Raw genomic sequence first — 17,601 nt, forward strand, 5'->3', positions numbered from 1 at the left:
CTAAATTAGGGTGTTGAAGGTTATCTTCAATTGACTGAGCATTCATGGAAGCTAAATGGACTAAATTCAATAGGTACTTCTTATCATCAAGTTTCATGTTCTAAGCATCTCCCCACTTCATTTAGTCAAGCTCATCTCAAGATTGTGTGGTTTGATTCATCAAGGAACTTCAAAGGTTCATGTGTTTATTTGCATGCCTTCTTCAACAAGTTTCATCAAGCTATGAACTTAAAAATCAAAGGTGATTCAAGAGAATATCATTTCAAGGTATTATGAACCTCCTCATGTTTTATCATGCAAGAAAAAGTTCAAAGGAATCCAAGTTGATTCAAGAAGATAGACCTAGTGGGACAAGTTCTTGGTTCTATGGTTAGAAGGCCATAACTTTCTCAATTTTCAATACTTTTGAGTGCTTCTTTTTGCAAAATACTCTATTTGACATCATCAACATCTTCTCTTCACAAGTTAAGAATAAATTTTATGAATAAAGTCATCAAGAGTTAGAAGAAATTACAAGTCTCCTTTGAAAGTTAAGAAATTGTGTACCAACTTCAAAGGATCATAACTTGCTCAATTTTTGTCATCTTGAGCCCATTATTCTTGCATAATAATATTGAGTGAGTATAATTTGGTCCATATTCGAAGTTAAAGACCAAAATATAAGTGGAAGTTCATGATTGAAGAGAAAACGTTATAGGTCATGTTGGTGTGCCTACGGTTTCAAGGCATATTTGGTGTGCAAAACTGACCTTAAGGCCAATTGGTGCAAATTTAACTTTCTATTGCATAAATTTTGTAATTAACCTTATCTTTCCATTCTCTACAACTTTCATGTTGGGACTTTTGGCAAATTCAAGCTCTAAGATGCACTTTTAGCATATGCACCAAGGTGTTTGATGAAATGAGTCCGGGCAAATCCCTTATTTTTGTCCAAGTTTCCAAGACCATATCTCTTGATTCATGATACCAATGAAAATTATTCTCTTTGCATCATGTTTATCATAAAGAGAATATCATTTTGCTCAAATAAAAATGGAAAATGCACGAGCCAATTTTGAGAAGCCCTAATCCAAAGTTGTGTACTCAAGGAGGTCGAAAACTTAGAATTTTTTCCAAGTATAGAAGCAGCTTTTTCTACCAACTTTGAGGACCTGTGATTTTGTGCTTAAATGTCCAAATTAAACCTTTCTTGTCACATTGTAAACCTTGTAGCAAGATCTTCCAAATGCAAAAGGAATGAGATCATAAAGCCTCCTACATTGGTTGCCCCATGGATTTAAAGTTGGTTACTTGAAGCTGAAGAATCCTTCATGATCAGAATTTGAAATTCTTTTAATCTAATTACAAGTCACTTAAACACACGTTTTTTGTTTCTAATCAACTCTAAAAAGCTTCCAGAAGATGATTCGCAAGTGAAACTCATGGAATTGGTGAATTTTGAAGGATTTCAAGTCACACTTCATTCGTGTGAAGGGTACATAGGATTTGGATAAATTTCTTATCATTCACCACACCTCTGTCGCACGCTCGCGAAAAAATGAACAGAGTCGCCACCAATATATTTATCCCATAAGGGAAAGGAATATCAGATAACCTAATAGAGGGTAAGAACAGGGTCTCGCGACCAGAGAATCAAGGTACGGGAGTCGGTTACGCGAGGGGAAGGTACTATCACCCCTCGCGCCCATCGTACTCGATGGTATCCACCTATGTTTGTTTCTATCTAAAGGGTGTGTAACTATGTCTATATCTAAATGCGAAATGAATGCAGAATGTAGGGAAAATAAAGAATTGTACTCGCACGGGCCCTACCCCGCTGCCTACGTATCCTTTTCAGGAATCAGAGTTACCGTAGCTCGGCTAAAGATTTTTTGTTTGTTTTTGTGTTTTTTAGTTGGGCGGAGTCAACGCTCGCGTTCTTGCACAAGGGGACAGCCTAGGATGCAATGGAACGGAGATAACGATGCCCTTAAGAAGAAGAAAGAGATTGGTTTGTGTCTTTTAGGGTAGATGAGTGATGAACAGTTCCCAATACCGGGCCACTCACCACTTTCTCTACTTCGTTTTAGTCTGGACCATTGTTAGATGTTTTAAGTGTTTTTGGTTGGTGTTTTTTAGAGGGAGTTTATTTTGCGATCCGAATCACATGAAATGTATAATGATCGAGAAGCAGATTAGGGAATGAATCCCACTCACTTCCATCCCATTATGTAATGTTTGAGAAACAGATTAGAGAATGAATCTCACTCATTTCTCTCCCATTAATTAATGTTTGAGAAACAGATTAGGGAATGAATCCCACTCGTTTCTCTCCCATTAAGTAGTGACCGAGAAACAGACTAGGGAATGAATCCCACTCGTTTCTATGCCACTAAGTGATTGAGAAATAGATTAGGGAATGAATCCCACTCATTTCTCTATCACTTGCCTAATGTGATTCGCATCTTCCGTTTATTAATGTTTTAAAGAGTTGAAAAGAAAAAGAATGCAATAGGGAACTAGATCTAACATTCTAATCTATGTTATTCTAATCTACTAATGGCCCTAAGGTCAAGGATACCTATCCTATCTCAATTCCTCTTAACAAAGAAGGAAGAGTCTAAGGGAACATGGCAAGCAGTAGCAAGATGTAATCAAAATCAAAGTAAGAAATGAGAGGCTAAGCATGGAAACAAGAGAAAGAAGCTCCAAGTCAGTAGCAAAACATGGGATTGAATGTCCCAAATCAAATACAAAAGCACCACGGTATCACACAAAAATATCCACAAGAAGTTACCAAAGTATCGCATACGTCATTACTTACCAATTAGCGGACAAACATCAATTAATCAAAACAAAAAGCAAGTGAACACATGAACTAGGATTGAAGTCAGTAGAAAACTCATTCATTTAGTTCCAATATCCTATGTTAATCTATATTAGTCAATTAGCATGAAACAACACAAAACTCTAACCAAAACTAGACAACACTAGGTTAATACTAGCTAAACGGTTTCAAATTGTGAACGAAGTTAGAAACATGCAATCAAATGGTACAAATCAGTAGCAAATAGCCTCTATTAGATGCCTAAACAACCACAAAATCATGCCATGAAGTTCCACACAAATTACGGGTCATTTGTACAAGTCACGGTGCAATCGTCAACCAAAAACAAGTTATTTACATGTGAGAAAGAAAAATCGAGTAAAATGGGAAAACATGATTTAAAATTTCAATTCCAGGTTTTAGGACCTCTAGACATCCCTAATTATATGTACAAAAAGTAATCAACATCATTGCATGAATGCAAATCGAATTATAGATCAAATTCACATGGTTAACCACTTAGAAGAACACATCAATCGGGTGAAAGAAACCTAATGAAAATCTAATCAAGACATGGAATTGCACTTTTATTTTTTATACACATGAAGATATAGGAGCCTACTGATATCACACAAAAAATGGGAATTCAATTCTACTTCTAAGGCACTCAACCGAATTATTTTGTAAAACACCCTAAACATGCGAAAATATGAACATATCTAAGAAAAAGATTTATTTAAAATAGCAAACTAGTTTCTAAAAATCTATAAAAAATACCACAATTATTTACACACATATATCTATCTAAAACACATTTTATTGGGTTTTTATTTCAATGGAAAAATGATTTATGAAGTAAAAGTCATGGAGGAACAAAATTGAAACAATTTCTAGAAGTCTGCCTGCCAGGGGGTGTGTTAGTGAATTCAAAAGGAACTGAAGCTTAGTTAGTACGTATTTGGGCCCAGATTCAGGGGGTGTGATTAGGAATTCGCATGATCCATGGTTGTTTTTGTTATTCATTACTTATTATTTTTTTTTACAGAATTTAAAATGTGATAAAAGAAAATATAGATTAAAAATTAAAAAGGAAAAAAACTGAAAAAGGGGATTAGGGTAAAATGTTAGGCGACCTTTCAAATTCCTCGAATGATCTTTCTCCGGCTTCAGCGGCGACGGCGAAAGCTTTCCGATGAACCTTCGTCTCTTCCGTCCTCTCACGTATTGCATCAGTCCCTTCTCCGATCAAAACTCTACGGCGTCACCACCGTCCTCACCGGTCTCAATTTGTTTTCATCTGTTCCGATCTGCTACCGCGTCGATGCTTCGAAGGAGAGTGACGAGAAAGCCAGAGGAAGATATCAAGTATGCACGCGTTGAACCTTCTCCTCACTCCTTCGTCTCTTTCTTGAATCTCTTGATGCGTGAACGTTATTGCGCTCTTGCGATGTTCGTTGTTGTTCTTGCGGAGACGTTACTGAAGCCCGATGACGATGAATGCAGAGGCGACTCAAATGATGGATTGGAGATGATGATGTTGTTGAAGTTGGAAGATGATGATGAACGTGATTGTTGTTGAACGTTGTTGAAGTTGTAGAAGAGTGAGGTGCTGGATATTAGAGATTGGCGATGATTTTTGTGGACGCGTAAGCAAGATGAATGATTAAGATGTTGAATTCAGAGTTTTTTCTGTCGATTTTCTGAGAGATGATCGGAGCGATTTTCTGAGTTTTCTTGTGTGTGATTTTCTTGCAGGAACTACGAAGGTTGATCATGAAGAAGATGCGATGCGATTATGATTGAAGATTAGTTATGGAGGACCGATTCTGGGATCAAAGATTTTGGTGAATTGAAGTGTTGATGATTGAATGAAGATGGGAGAGAGTATTGAAGATGGTCGGAAAATGGTGAAGTGAAGATTATGGATGAATGAAGAATCGAGAGAAATGAAGGTTGATGAAGGTGAGTTTCTTTTTGTTGGATTCTGTCATGTAGTTTAACTGATTTTTTTTGTTATGTGAATGAAAGTTAGTTAGGGTTAAAACTGAGTTAGTTGGTTAGGGTAGTTAGGAAATTAGTTAGGGGACTGTTACAATCTGTTTTTGCAGTTATGGTTAGGGAAGTTAGTTGACTTTTGGAAATGGTTAGTTTGTAACTGAATGGGCAGTTAGGATTCTGTTATAGGAATTGAGTTAGGAAATTAGAGAAGTTAGTTTGGTTTAGGAAAATGAATGTTAGTAATAACTGGTGATGGCTGAAAACCTTGCAGGGTTGGTTTAATGTATGGTGATGGTTTGGATGTTATTGATTTTGGCTGCTGCAGGGTTACGACAAGTCGGTTAAGGCTTGTCGTGAGGCTGTTATGGTTTTTGACAGCCCTGTATAAGTATTTTGTATTGAACTGTGCAGTGTGTGGCTGTATATGGTTATAGGGTGTTAGGATGTATTTAGAGACTCTGTTAGTATGTTAATATATGCTGCTGTGTTTTCTTTGGATGTATTATGTGTGGTACGATTCTGAATGGTAGGATAGCTTAATGATTTGAAACAGATGGATTGTTATGGTTTTGAATCGGCAGTATATATGCAGAATTGGAGTTTAGTTCTTTTTGGTTTATGGCTTTTTATGAAATGATGTATGTATGTATGAATGTGTGACCTGAAATTTGTTGCGTTTTTTACAGATTCTTAACAAGGGAGTATGAGGAAAGTGGCTGCTGAATTATGCATGTGAAAAACTGATTATTCTCATCGAAGTTCCTCGACAACTTGGTGGAGGTTTTAGGATGAGTTTAAGATCTTGTGTTGTTAATTTTGTAATGGAGTTTGAATGATAGATGATGTAATTGTATATGGATTTTGTGATGGGGGTTGGGCTTTGATGTAATATTTGTAATGAATATTTTTTGTATTGAATGGAGACATGGGCTTTTGAATGGAAATATGAATTTGTGTAATTGAACTTTTGTAACTCGACTTTTGTGTAATGGATATTGGATAGAAGTTTGGAAGGGTTTTGAAAAATGGATTGGGCTTTTCAATTTATTTATGATGGACACTTGAAAGAGAATATGGATCTTTGGATGAATGTTTGGAAAATGATGGACATTGTATTGTAGAGTTTTTTGAAAGGAAATTGTTTGAATGGTTCATGAATGAATGTTGAAACTTAGAGTGTTCTTGATTTTTTGTAATGAGATGTCTCTGAATGATGAATGAAATTGAAGCCCTATTTGCGAATTATGCCTTGAACGGTGTATGTCCTTTGTACTATGATTACCCTTGAACAAATTACTAACAATGGGGTCATTTGGACCAATCTCTTGAATCCATCTACCAACCAATGAAGCCATAGTTTTAATCCATCCGTCCATGTTGACAAACAACAAACAATTTTGAGGACGATCCTGCTTTAAACCCGTTTACTCTTCTAACCATGGTCACGCTCTTAGCAATTCCACCCCAAAGTATGAAAGTCACTAGTCCACTACCTTTATTGATGAATAATAACAAGCTCATGTGATAAGTAGACCCCGATCCTAAATAGACGCATCATGTCTCGACCATATAATGAACACAAGCATATGACTAGTTAGCCACATATAAGTCCTTATATCTTCATTCATCTATGAACCTTTATGAAGACAACATACGACCCTGTCTTGAAGAAAAAACCTTAACCTGTTCCATGACCCTTGATCCTTTGTCAGATTATTGATTAATGAATGCATGAGTTATGTTAATGACCTAATGGAGGCATGCAGATGAAATGCGAAGCTAAAACCAGTTAGAAATTAAAGGGGTAGGACAAATTTGGGGTATGACAGCTGCCCCTATTTAATCGTCTTAAACCTGAAGGTGAGATTGGCGCCAGCCTTTCGAACATTCGAGGTAGAAGAAGATTAAATATCCAAGTACCAGAAATTTGTCCTAAAGAGAAGTTGGTGTGATTGTTGTCCTTACTTCTTTTTTTGTTTTTGTTTTGATATCTGCTGGGGAAAGAGGAATGTTTTTTTTTTTTTGGTGGAAAAGTTTACGGTAAGCAATGGTTGGATGGTGATAGCTTGTAACGTGGCGGCGGTGCCGACGCGGGGTTTTCAAAGAGAAAGGTTGTATGAAACAATGATCGAAAGAAAAAGACTTCGTACAATTTACGACTCAACATCAGGACTGAAAGGAATAAGATCTCGTGGCGATCTATGACTCAACATCGAAAGAAGATCTCGTGGCGATCAACTCGTCAACAGAAGAAAAGGGAATAAGATCTCGTGGCGATCTTATGACTCAACATCGAAAGAAGATCTCGTGGCGACCAACTCGTCAACAGAAGAAAAGGGAATAAGATCTCGTGGCGATCTTATGACTCAACATCGAAAGAAGATCTCGTGGCGATCAACTTGTCAACAGAAGAAAAAGGAATAAGATCTCGTGGCGATCTTATGACTCAACATCGAAAGAAGATCTCGTGGCGACCAACTCGTCAAAAGGAGAAAAGGGAATAAGATCTCGTGGCGATCTTATGACTCAACATCGAAAGAAGATCTCGTGGCGATCAACTCGTCAAAAGGAGAAAAGGGAATAAGATCTCGTAGCGATCTTATGACTCAACATCGAAAGAAGATCTCGTGGCGATCAACTCGTCAACAGAAGAAAAGGGAATAAGATCTCGTGGCGATCTTATGACTCAACATCGAAAGAAGATCTCGTGGCGACCAACTCGTCAACAGAAGAAAAGGGAATAAGATCTCGTGGCGATCTTATGACTCAACATCGAAAGAAGATCTCGTGGCGATCAACTCGTTAACAGAAGAAAAGGGAATAAGATCTCGTGGCGATCTTATGACTTGACATTGGGAAGATCTCGTGGCGATCAACTCGTCAACAGAAGAAAAGGGAATAAGATCTCGTGGCGATCTTATGACTCAACATCGAAAGAAAATCTCGTGCGATTTTCCACACTTTGGAAAGGAATAAGATCTCGTGGCGATCTATGACTCAACATCGACTCGACATCGAGGGACAAAAGAAGACATTGTGTCAGACACTCATCAGAGATTGAAGATACCTCGCATCGGCACCGTGGTTGGAAGAGATTTGAAATGTAGTAGCAGATATCAATCGGAATTTGTAAGGACAATTTTTTGTGTGGGGATGTATTATTGTCTTGATTGAGGGCTGATTTGTATTATCTGGCTTATGCTTTGTATGCATGTTTGAATTTTTCCATGGCGTAATGATCTATTTTGATGGATATGCTACGCTTTTGAGGATGCACTGTTATATGCAATGAATACTATATGCAGGATGCCAAATAAAGGCATTATTGAAGTAAACACCAGGGAGAATCCCCTTAGTGTTAAGGACCATGCGGAGGTGCCAATAGGTATTGGACTTTGATTTGTAAGATGCACCTTGAAGAATAGCTTGTGACTTCTCACCATGTGCCACCGCTTGGAGGATTTTCAACTTGAGGAGATTCCCTCGATTCATCATGTTGGGGATGAGAGATCCAAATAAGGAGCCTTGATTAGGGAAGTAGGACGACTCCTAGGAGAAATAAACTCCTATGCTTGAGGAATGGAACAAACTCTCGGGAGAAATAAACTCCATGCTTGGGGAGATACCAGGGTTCCAGGAGAAATAAACTCCTATGATTAGGGAGAGGACAATAAAACTCAGAATTGTGCCCCAAGCTTCGTGACTTATGGAGGAATTTGCCCCCAGTGGATCCTTGGAGAGATTTGTCAAATCTCGACGTAACTGCCCCAGATTGGTTGAATTTGAGAGATTCCTTGACGTGATTGCCCCAGATTGGTCAAAGCTTGAAGAGATTTATCGACATGATTGTCCCAGATATGCTGAATTTGAGAGGTCGAACCTCGATTCAATTGCCCCTGATTAGGTACATCTTACTAGAATCCTCAAGCTTCCGTTGTTTTGAAGTCAAACAAACATGGAAACAACTTTACCACGCTCAACGGAGTCTTCGAATTCTTCCTCTCAAGGTAATCAAGGAAAGCATTAACTGTTCATGCCCAACGGAGTTCTTTGGATAACTTGCCCCTTGATGGTCAACATTTGAGATGATTAGCTTTTCCTCCTCGGAGTTCTCGAGTCTCTTGTACTTTGACATGATCAAGTTGCTCACTGATTCTCATCCTGAAATTTCTTTGATGTTTAAGCAGATGTTTGTATGCAAAAGAATGTTAATTCTAGGAATGATAATTCTAATGCAAAGTGTACGTTAGTCTTGAAGTTTAAAGAAACTCTTTTTTTTATTGAAATGAGGTTGCGACCTCTTGTGAATGGATCACTAGTTGACACAACCCCGATTTTTGCATGTAGAAGATAAAGCAAGCATACGATACCAACATGGATATGAGTCTCGCTTCATTGGGAGTCAGTTAAACGCTATCTCTTGGGAGTGTGCTTCGAAATAAACCCTACTTCAATTAGGACTTTTAAGGGTTGTAACTTGGCCAGGTTCATGGTTTTTAGAAAACAAAGGATTTTTAGGCTCAAAATTATTTGTACCCACCCCCTTCGTGATGTTCTTCATTCCTATGTTCAGTTAACTCGTGTCGCACGCTCGCGAAATGTGAACAGAGTCGCCACCAATATATTTATCCCAAAGAGGGAAAGGAATATCGGAAAACCTGGAATAAAGAAAGGATAAGAAAAAGGTCTTTCGACCAGAGATCAAGGTACGGGAGTCGGTTACGCAAGGGGAAGGTGCTAGCACCCCTCACGCCCATCGTACTCGATGGTATCCACCTATGTTTGTTGCTATCTAAAGGGTGTATAAATCTAAAGCTTAATGTTAAGGGAATGTATGCAAATGAAAGAAAAGAAACACGGGGAAAATAAGGTTTATAAATAATTGTGCTCGCTTAGGCCCCGCGACCTAATGCCTACGTATCCTTTTCAGGAATCAGAGCGCCGTAGTTCGGCTAAAGATTTTCTGTTTGTTTTTGTGTTTTTTAATTGGGCGGAGTCAACGTTCACGTTCTTGCATAAGGGACGACCTACGATGCGTACGAACGGAAATGACATTGCCCTTAGGTGCCAACGAGGCAAAAGAAAAAGAAATGATTGGTTTGTGTCTTTTAGGGTAGATGAGTGATGAACAGTTCCCAATACCGGGCCACTCACCACTTTCTCTACTTTGCTTTAGTCTGAACCATTGTTAGGTGTTTTAAGTGTTTTTGGTTGTGTATTTTTTAAGGGAATTTACTTCACGATTCGAATCACATAAAATGTATAATGATCGAGAAGCAGATTAGGGAATGAATCCCACTCACTTCCATCCCATTATGTAATGTTTGAGAAACAGATTAGAGAATGAATCTCACTCATTTCTCTCCCATTAATTAATGTTTGAGAAACAGATTAGGGAATGAATCCCACTCGTTTCTCTCCCATTAAGTAGTGACTAAGAAACAGATTAGGGAATGAATCCCACTCGTTTCTATGCCACTAAGTGATTGAGAAATAGATTAGAGAATGAATCCCACTCATTTCTCTATCACTTGCTTAATGTGATTCGCATCTTCCTTTTATTAGTGTTTTAAAGAGTTGAAAAAGAAAAAGAATGCAATAGGGAACTAGATCTAACATTCTAATCTATGTTATTCTAATCTACTAATGGCCCTAAGGTCAAGGATAACTATCCTATCTCAATTCCTCTTAGCAAAGAAGGAAGAGTCTAAGGGAACATGGCAAGCAATAGTAAGGAATAAGCAACATCAAAGCAAGGAATGAGAGGCTAAGCATGGAAACAAGAGAGGAAAGCCCCAAGTCAGTAGCAAAACAAGGGATTGAATGTCCCAAATCAAATACAAAAGCACCATGGTATCATACAAAAATATCCACAAGAAGTTACCAAAGTATCGCATACGTCATTACTTACCAATTAGCGGACAAACATCGATTAATCAAAGCAAAAGCAAGTGAACACATGGTTTAAGCTTGAAGTCAGTAGAAAACTCATTCATTTAGTTCCAATATCCTATGTTAATCTATATTAGTCAATTAGTATGAAGCAATACAAAACTCTACCCAAAACTAGACAACATTAGGTCAATACTAGCTAAACGGTTTCAAATCGTGAATGAAGTTAGAAACATGTAATCGAATGGTACAAGTCAGTAGCAAATAGCCTATACTAGATGCCTAAACAACCATAAAGTCATGCCAAGAAGTTCCACACAAAATTACGGGCCATTTGTACAAGTTACGATGCAATCGTCAACCAAAAACAAGGTATTTACATGTGAGAAAGCAAAATCAAGTAAAATAAGAAAACATGCATTAAAATTTTCAATTCCAGGTCTTAGGACCTCTAAACATCCCTAATTACATGTACAAAAAGGAACCAACATTATTGCATGAATGTATTTTAATTTGAGAGCACAAACGTCGCAAACATCTATTAGAAACGCATGTTAATCGAGTCAAACAATACTAACCAAATACCAATCAAAACAAAGAATTAGGAGTTCATTTTTTATATACAATATAATGGATTAGTCTACAACAATCATACAAAAATTGGTGGTTAAATTCTGCTCCTAAGGTGTTAAATGAAATTAGTTTGTAAAATCTATCAAAACCGAAAGAAACATGAACATACCAAAGTAAATGATTTATTAAAAATAACAAACTAATTTCTAAAAATCTACAAAAAATACCAAAAATATGTACACACATAAAACTATCCAAAACATATTTTTATTCGTTTTTTATTTGAAAGAAAACAGGTTTATGAATCAAAAGTCAGAGGTAAAACAAAATTAAAACAAAAACCTAAGCCTGCCTAGTAGGAGGGGTGTGTTAGCAAAAGCAATGAACTGAAATCCTTCTGTTAGCGCGTTGGGCCATATTCCTGGGGGTGGGGAGAGTCAGTGGCGCTAAGCCCAAAGCTAAAAGTCAAAACGTGGCCCAGAACCACCTATTACCAATTATCCATTTTTTATTTCATTTTTGTTTTCTTATTACTCAGCATGCATATTATACTATGGTTTTTATGTGAAATAAAAGGTAAGAGGTGACTTAAAAATGTGCATGAACAAGTTATCAACCGGGCATGCTATCACTTAATCCACTACAAGACAAAATCATATCCGAGCCAATCAAACGCTAGCACTTCACCTCCTAATCATATGGAAGAGACAAAACTGCAAAGTAAATGGGAGCGAGAGCCGATAGGCTCGTGACACGTAGGCAAGCTGATGCAAAATACATGAAAGACTCAGACGCCGGAGCACCGCTCCGGTCGTCTTCCCCGGTGATCCTAGCGGCGGCGACGGGTTGTTATTTGCAGAAATTAACGGAATCACCACCACTTCACTCGGAATTTCGTGTAGTGTTCAGATCCACCATTAGATTTTACTAATTCTTCCTCTATCATGTAAACCGATCACAGTTTTAAAACCCTAACCTAAACAAAACTTCAACAAAATGCTAACTATAGGCATTGCAACATTCACATACATATGCTGAGATTGAAAACAGGATCCACGTTCAAGATGATTCGCATTTACCACAAGATCGTAAAGATGTATCTCTATACAACATGCAACATGAGCTAATTTGCATCAATGATATGTTGAGAAGATCTAGGAAGACTTACCTGTTGAGTGTTGAATCGAAAGGAAGAGAACTCTTCAGTGTAATGATGCTACCAGCTATGCTCTCCTCGTGAATTCAAGATCTGCGAGCAAGACGAAGATCGTTGTGTGCTACAAGCTTCGACTCCAACTCTTGCGCTATGCCATGAACGTTTTGAAGATGATGATGATTCAATGGAGGTGATGACGGCTGCGGTTGCTTCAATGGTGGTGCTGTGGTGTTAATAATGGTGGTTGAAGGTTCAGTTATGGAAGCATGGTAGTAGAAAAGTTTGTTAGAGAATGTAACAAACTTTCTCTTGGAAGGTGAATGAAGAGAAAGAGAAGAGAGAGAACGAGAAAGAAAGATTGAGGAGAGAGTTTTGAAAGTGAGGAAAATGAGAGTCCGTGAGTTTGTGAAGGGAGTATCCTTTTATTGTGTGAGGGTGCATGAGAGTGTATGGTGTAGTGTGAGTGTAGCATAGTGTTTCCCTTCAAAACTTAATGAGCAAGGATAGGTATGTGGTAAGTCTTCAGTGAACTTTTCACGTGACAGTCTTTGTGCATGGCCACTTATAGTAATTGCATACACACTAACTCCTCCTATGTTGAGAGCAAGTTGCTTAAGTTCATGACTTTACACCCACATAACTCCTTCTCTAGATCTTCATTCAACTCGAGTCCAGGATCATTGTAATGAGGTGATGGGAGTGAAAGATTATGGTATTGACAAGTTCTTGAGATAGGGCTTGTAACACTTTTAAAAATGATTGGAAACATAGTGATACACCTTGGTACCTTCTTCATGCGCGTGACCTGCCTTAAATGCATGATATTGGCAGAAACAAGATTGTGTTGAGGCTGGCCTTTGCGTCTTCTGATCTTCGTCCACACATGCTCAATGATCACCATCTATGGTTCGTTAGAAAGAAGACATGGCAAGGAAAAGATACGTACCACATTTGGATCAAGTGGGTGTTTCTACTTCTTTAAAACTGGTCGCAAAGATAGCCCACCACATGTTTGTATAAATGTTGCGCGCGTGACTTATTTCTTGGCCTGGCTAAATGCATGACAAGGGCTTTGCGAGGACACCACTTTGGGGACTCATAAATGATTCGTTACTCACTCAATTTACTTGGTCGTTGGCTTGTTGAATAGAAGACATGGAGGGGATTGGAATGAGACCAAGCTTACATTCATAGCACAAATTTAGAGCTCAAGAGACGGCTTTCAATTTGGCACACCATGTGTTTGATTCAATGCTTACGCGTGTCCAGAAATTTACCCAGCTTTAATGACTTGATTCAAATGAAAAACCTCAACTTCACACCTTAATAGATCTTCAACCAAGCTTCAGATGAAAACACTTTCAACTAGAGAATTGTAGAATGCCATGATCTGAACATTTTTGATGTTGGGAATTTTCTCAAATAAGGCCTTTTGACACGTGTAAATCGGGGCTGAAGTGGACCATTCATCATGTTTTTAAGAGCCAAATATTTTTCTAAGTATGAACACCTTCCATTTTTAACCATATTTCCCAAAATGGAAACTTTGACCAATTCTCCCTGATTTTGTTATTCCTTTGACTTTTCTCGACTATTTTTCCATCAGGGGTCAATATTTGGACGATTCTTCTGATTTTGACCCAAAAGTCAACTGTTCCGATTTTTCCGACTATTGATGAAGTTCCCGATTACATCTTTTCCAGTCAAATATAGCCAAACAAACAGACACATCCACATAGCCAGTATGAGAAGTTTTCCACACATAGAAGCCACTTCTGATTAAATGTTAACCAGAAAGTCAACTGGTTGACTTTGGTCAAAGAAACCCTGATTTAAAGAACCAGATGATTTGCAAGCTTGTACCCTCTAACCAATGCCCTGATTTGAAGCAGAGAGACACCCCAATCCAGGAGGACTTCAATGAACAAAAGCCACATGATTATACCTCAGTTTTCTCGTTCTTTGATCAAACTTCTTTGCAATGAAGCTTTTTCTTGCTAGCCTTTGAATAGTACTCATGGTATGCATGCATGGGTATGGATTATGACCTAAGTGATGTATGCACATGAATGCAAAGCCTAAGCCAGTTAGCAGTAAAGGGGTAGGACAAATTTGGGGTATGACAGCTGCCCCTATTTAATCGACTTAAACCCGAAGGTGAGATTGGCGCCAGCCTTTCGAACATTCGAGGTGGAAGAAGATTAAATATCAAGACCTGAAATTTGTCCTGAAGAGAAGATGGTGTAAGTGATATCCTTATTTTTGTTTTTGTTTTGATATATGCTGGGGAAAGAGAATTTTTGTTTTGTCTGATGGAGATATTTACAGCAAGCAACTGGATGGTGGTAACTTGTAACGTAGCCACGGTGCCAATACAAGGTTCTCAAAGGGATTGGTATTTACATGGAAATGATTGGGAGAGAAGTAGGTTTGACAGAAAGATAAGGCGACATAGACAATTGTTTTGAGGGAGATACAGACGAGCATCAAAAGGAGGTACAGACGAGTATCGAAAGAATGACACAGACGAGCATCAGAAGGAGATACAGACGAGTATCGAAAGAATGACACATACGAGCATCGAAAGGAGATACAAACGAGCATCGAAAGAATGACACATACGAGCATCAAAAGGAGATACAAACGAGCATCGAAAGAATGACACATACGAGCATCAAAGGAGATACAAACGAGTATCGAAAGAATGACACATACGAGCATCAAAGGAGATACAAACGAGCATCGAAAGAATGACACATACGAGCATCAAAGGAGATACAAACGAGCATCGAAAGAATGACACATACGAGCATCAAAGGAGATACAAACGAGCATCGAAAGAATGACACATACGAGCATCAAAGGAGATACAAACGAGCATCGAAGGAATGACACATACGAGCATCAAAGGAGATACAAACGAGCATCGAAGGAATGACACATACGAGCATCAAAGGAGATACAAACGAGCATCGAAGGAATGACACATACGAGCATCAAAGGAGATACAAACGAGCATCGAAGGAATGACACGTACGAGCATCAAAGGAGATACAAACGAGCATCGAAGGAATGACACATACGAGCATCAAAGGAGATACAAACGAGCATCGAAAGAATGACACATACGAGCATCAAAGGAGATACAAACGAGCATCGAAGGAATGACACATACGAGCATCAAAGGAGATACAAACGAGCATCGAAAGAATGACACATACGAGCATCAAAGGAGATACAAACGAGCATCGAAGGAATGACACATACGAGTGCTCGAGGAGTTTGGTAGATTGACTTACTGGGGGTTGGGATACCAGGTATCGGCACCATGGGTGGAGGAGATTTGCGATGTAATAGCAGATATCAATTGGAATTTGTAAGGGCATTTTATTTGAGGCTGTATCATTGTCCTGATAGAGGGGTGATTTGTATTATCTGGCTTATGCTTTGTATGCATGTTTGACTTTTTCTAGGGCGTAATGTTCCATTTTGATGGATATGCTACGCTTTTGAGGATGCAAATGCTATATGCAATGGATTCTATATGCAAAGAGTGCCAAATAAAGGCGTTAGTGAGGGAACCGGAGAGTGGGATCATTGGGGTCCGTTGCCTTGTGATCTTGAACCATCATCGTGAATTGATATTGGAACCCTACAGTACCAAAGATTATTGGTAACTGCGTTGAGGGTTGGAACATAGCCCTTGCTGGGGATGAAATGATTTTGCTCGACTTTCCTTACATCCTAAGCTGCTTGGGGAATCACGAGTTTTAAGAGACCACTCTTCGTCTGCCATGTGAAATAGGGATATGGACCTTTTCATGTGCTCCGTGCTTGCCAGTACTGATGAATTATACTCTCGAACTTTCATGTGGGATGATGATGACCTTTGTGACATACTATGAACCAAGATGACGGCTAGAACCTGCAACCTGCACAGAAGACAACGTTTGGACGCAAATATTGCCCCTCAGAGCACTTTCATGTCTATGTAACATCATGTTTCGTTTGATTTTGTGATTATTATTCCCCATGCTTTCAATGCGATGTTTAATAACGAATTAAATCACACCTCGCATGCGTAGAAAAATGAAAAGAAAGAAATAAAGCTTTTGCATCGAAAGATCATTTTATTGATGGAATGCCTGTGAATAGGCTTCTGTACAGGGAAGCAACTCCTAAATGAGGTAGTTGCGAAAAAGAAAATACAAACGCAAAGAACGAAATGGCAAAGAGAAATGCTCGGATTTCCACTAAAACTGATATTGCTACAGTTCCCATATCCTCGATCCTCTCAATGCTTTGCTTCGGAAGGGTAGTGGTTGGATTGATCTGTCCGTTCTGCCAAGGGCGTATAGTGGTCTTTGTGAAGGATATTCAGACTGCAGCCTCTCGCTTTTGATCCCTAACTTTTGCCTGGATCGCCCTTTCGGGTTTTCAATCCAGCGGGATGCCCCTTTTTGCCTAAGCCGCCCTTTCGGGTTTTCAACTTAGCGGGTTATTCTCTTTTTTGTTTTATCCCTAATTTTTGCCCAAACCCTTTTGGTTTGCCGGGATGCCCTTATTTTTGCCTAGGTACGTCGACCTAGCGGGTCTTTTATGCGTAGTATTTTTTGACTGAGTCTGAATTGACTGGAAGCGGAACGTCTTCCCCATCCATCTTTGTCAAGATTAAAGCACCACCTGAAAATGCTTTCTTCACAATGTATGGTCCCTCATAGTTGGGAGTCCATTTGCCCCTTGGATCGGTGTGAATTGGCAAGATCTTCCTTACAACTAGGTCACCTGTGTGGAATTCTCGAGGCTGAATCTTCTTGTCATACGCTTTCTTGATCCTTTTTTGGTACAACTGGCCATGGCAGATAGCAGATAAGCGTTTTTCCTCAATTAGATTGAGATGATCAAGCCTCGTTTGAACCCATTCTGTTTCATCGAGTTTGGCGTCCATCAAGACTCTCAACGAAGGAATTTCCACTTCGACAGGTAGTACGGCCTCCATACCGTAGACAAGAGAGAAAGGAGTTGCCCCAGTTGAAGTGCGAACAGAAGTTCTATAGCCATGCAAAGCAAATGGCAACATCTCATGCCAATCTTTATACGTTCTAACCATCTTTTGGACAATCTTCTTTATATTCTTGTTAGCAGCTTCGACGGCGCCGTTCATCTTTGGCCGATA

Source organism: Vicia villosa, linkage group LG1 (genome assembly GCF_029867415.1).
Source record: "Vicia villosa cultivar HV-30 ecotype Madison, WI linkage group LG1, Vvil1.0, whole genome shotgun sequence".
Taxonomy (NCBI): domain Eukaryota; kingdom Viridiplantae; phylum Streptophyta; class Magnoliopsida; order Fabales; family Fabaceae; genus Vicia; species Vicia villosa.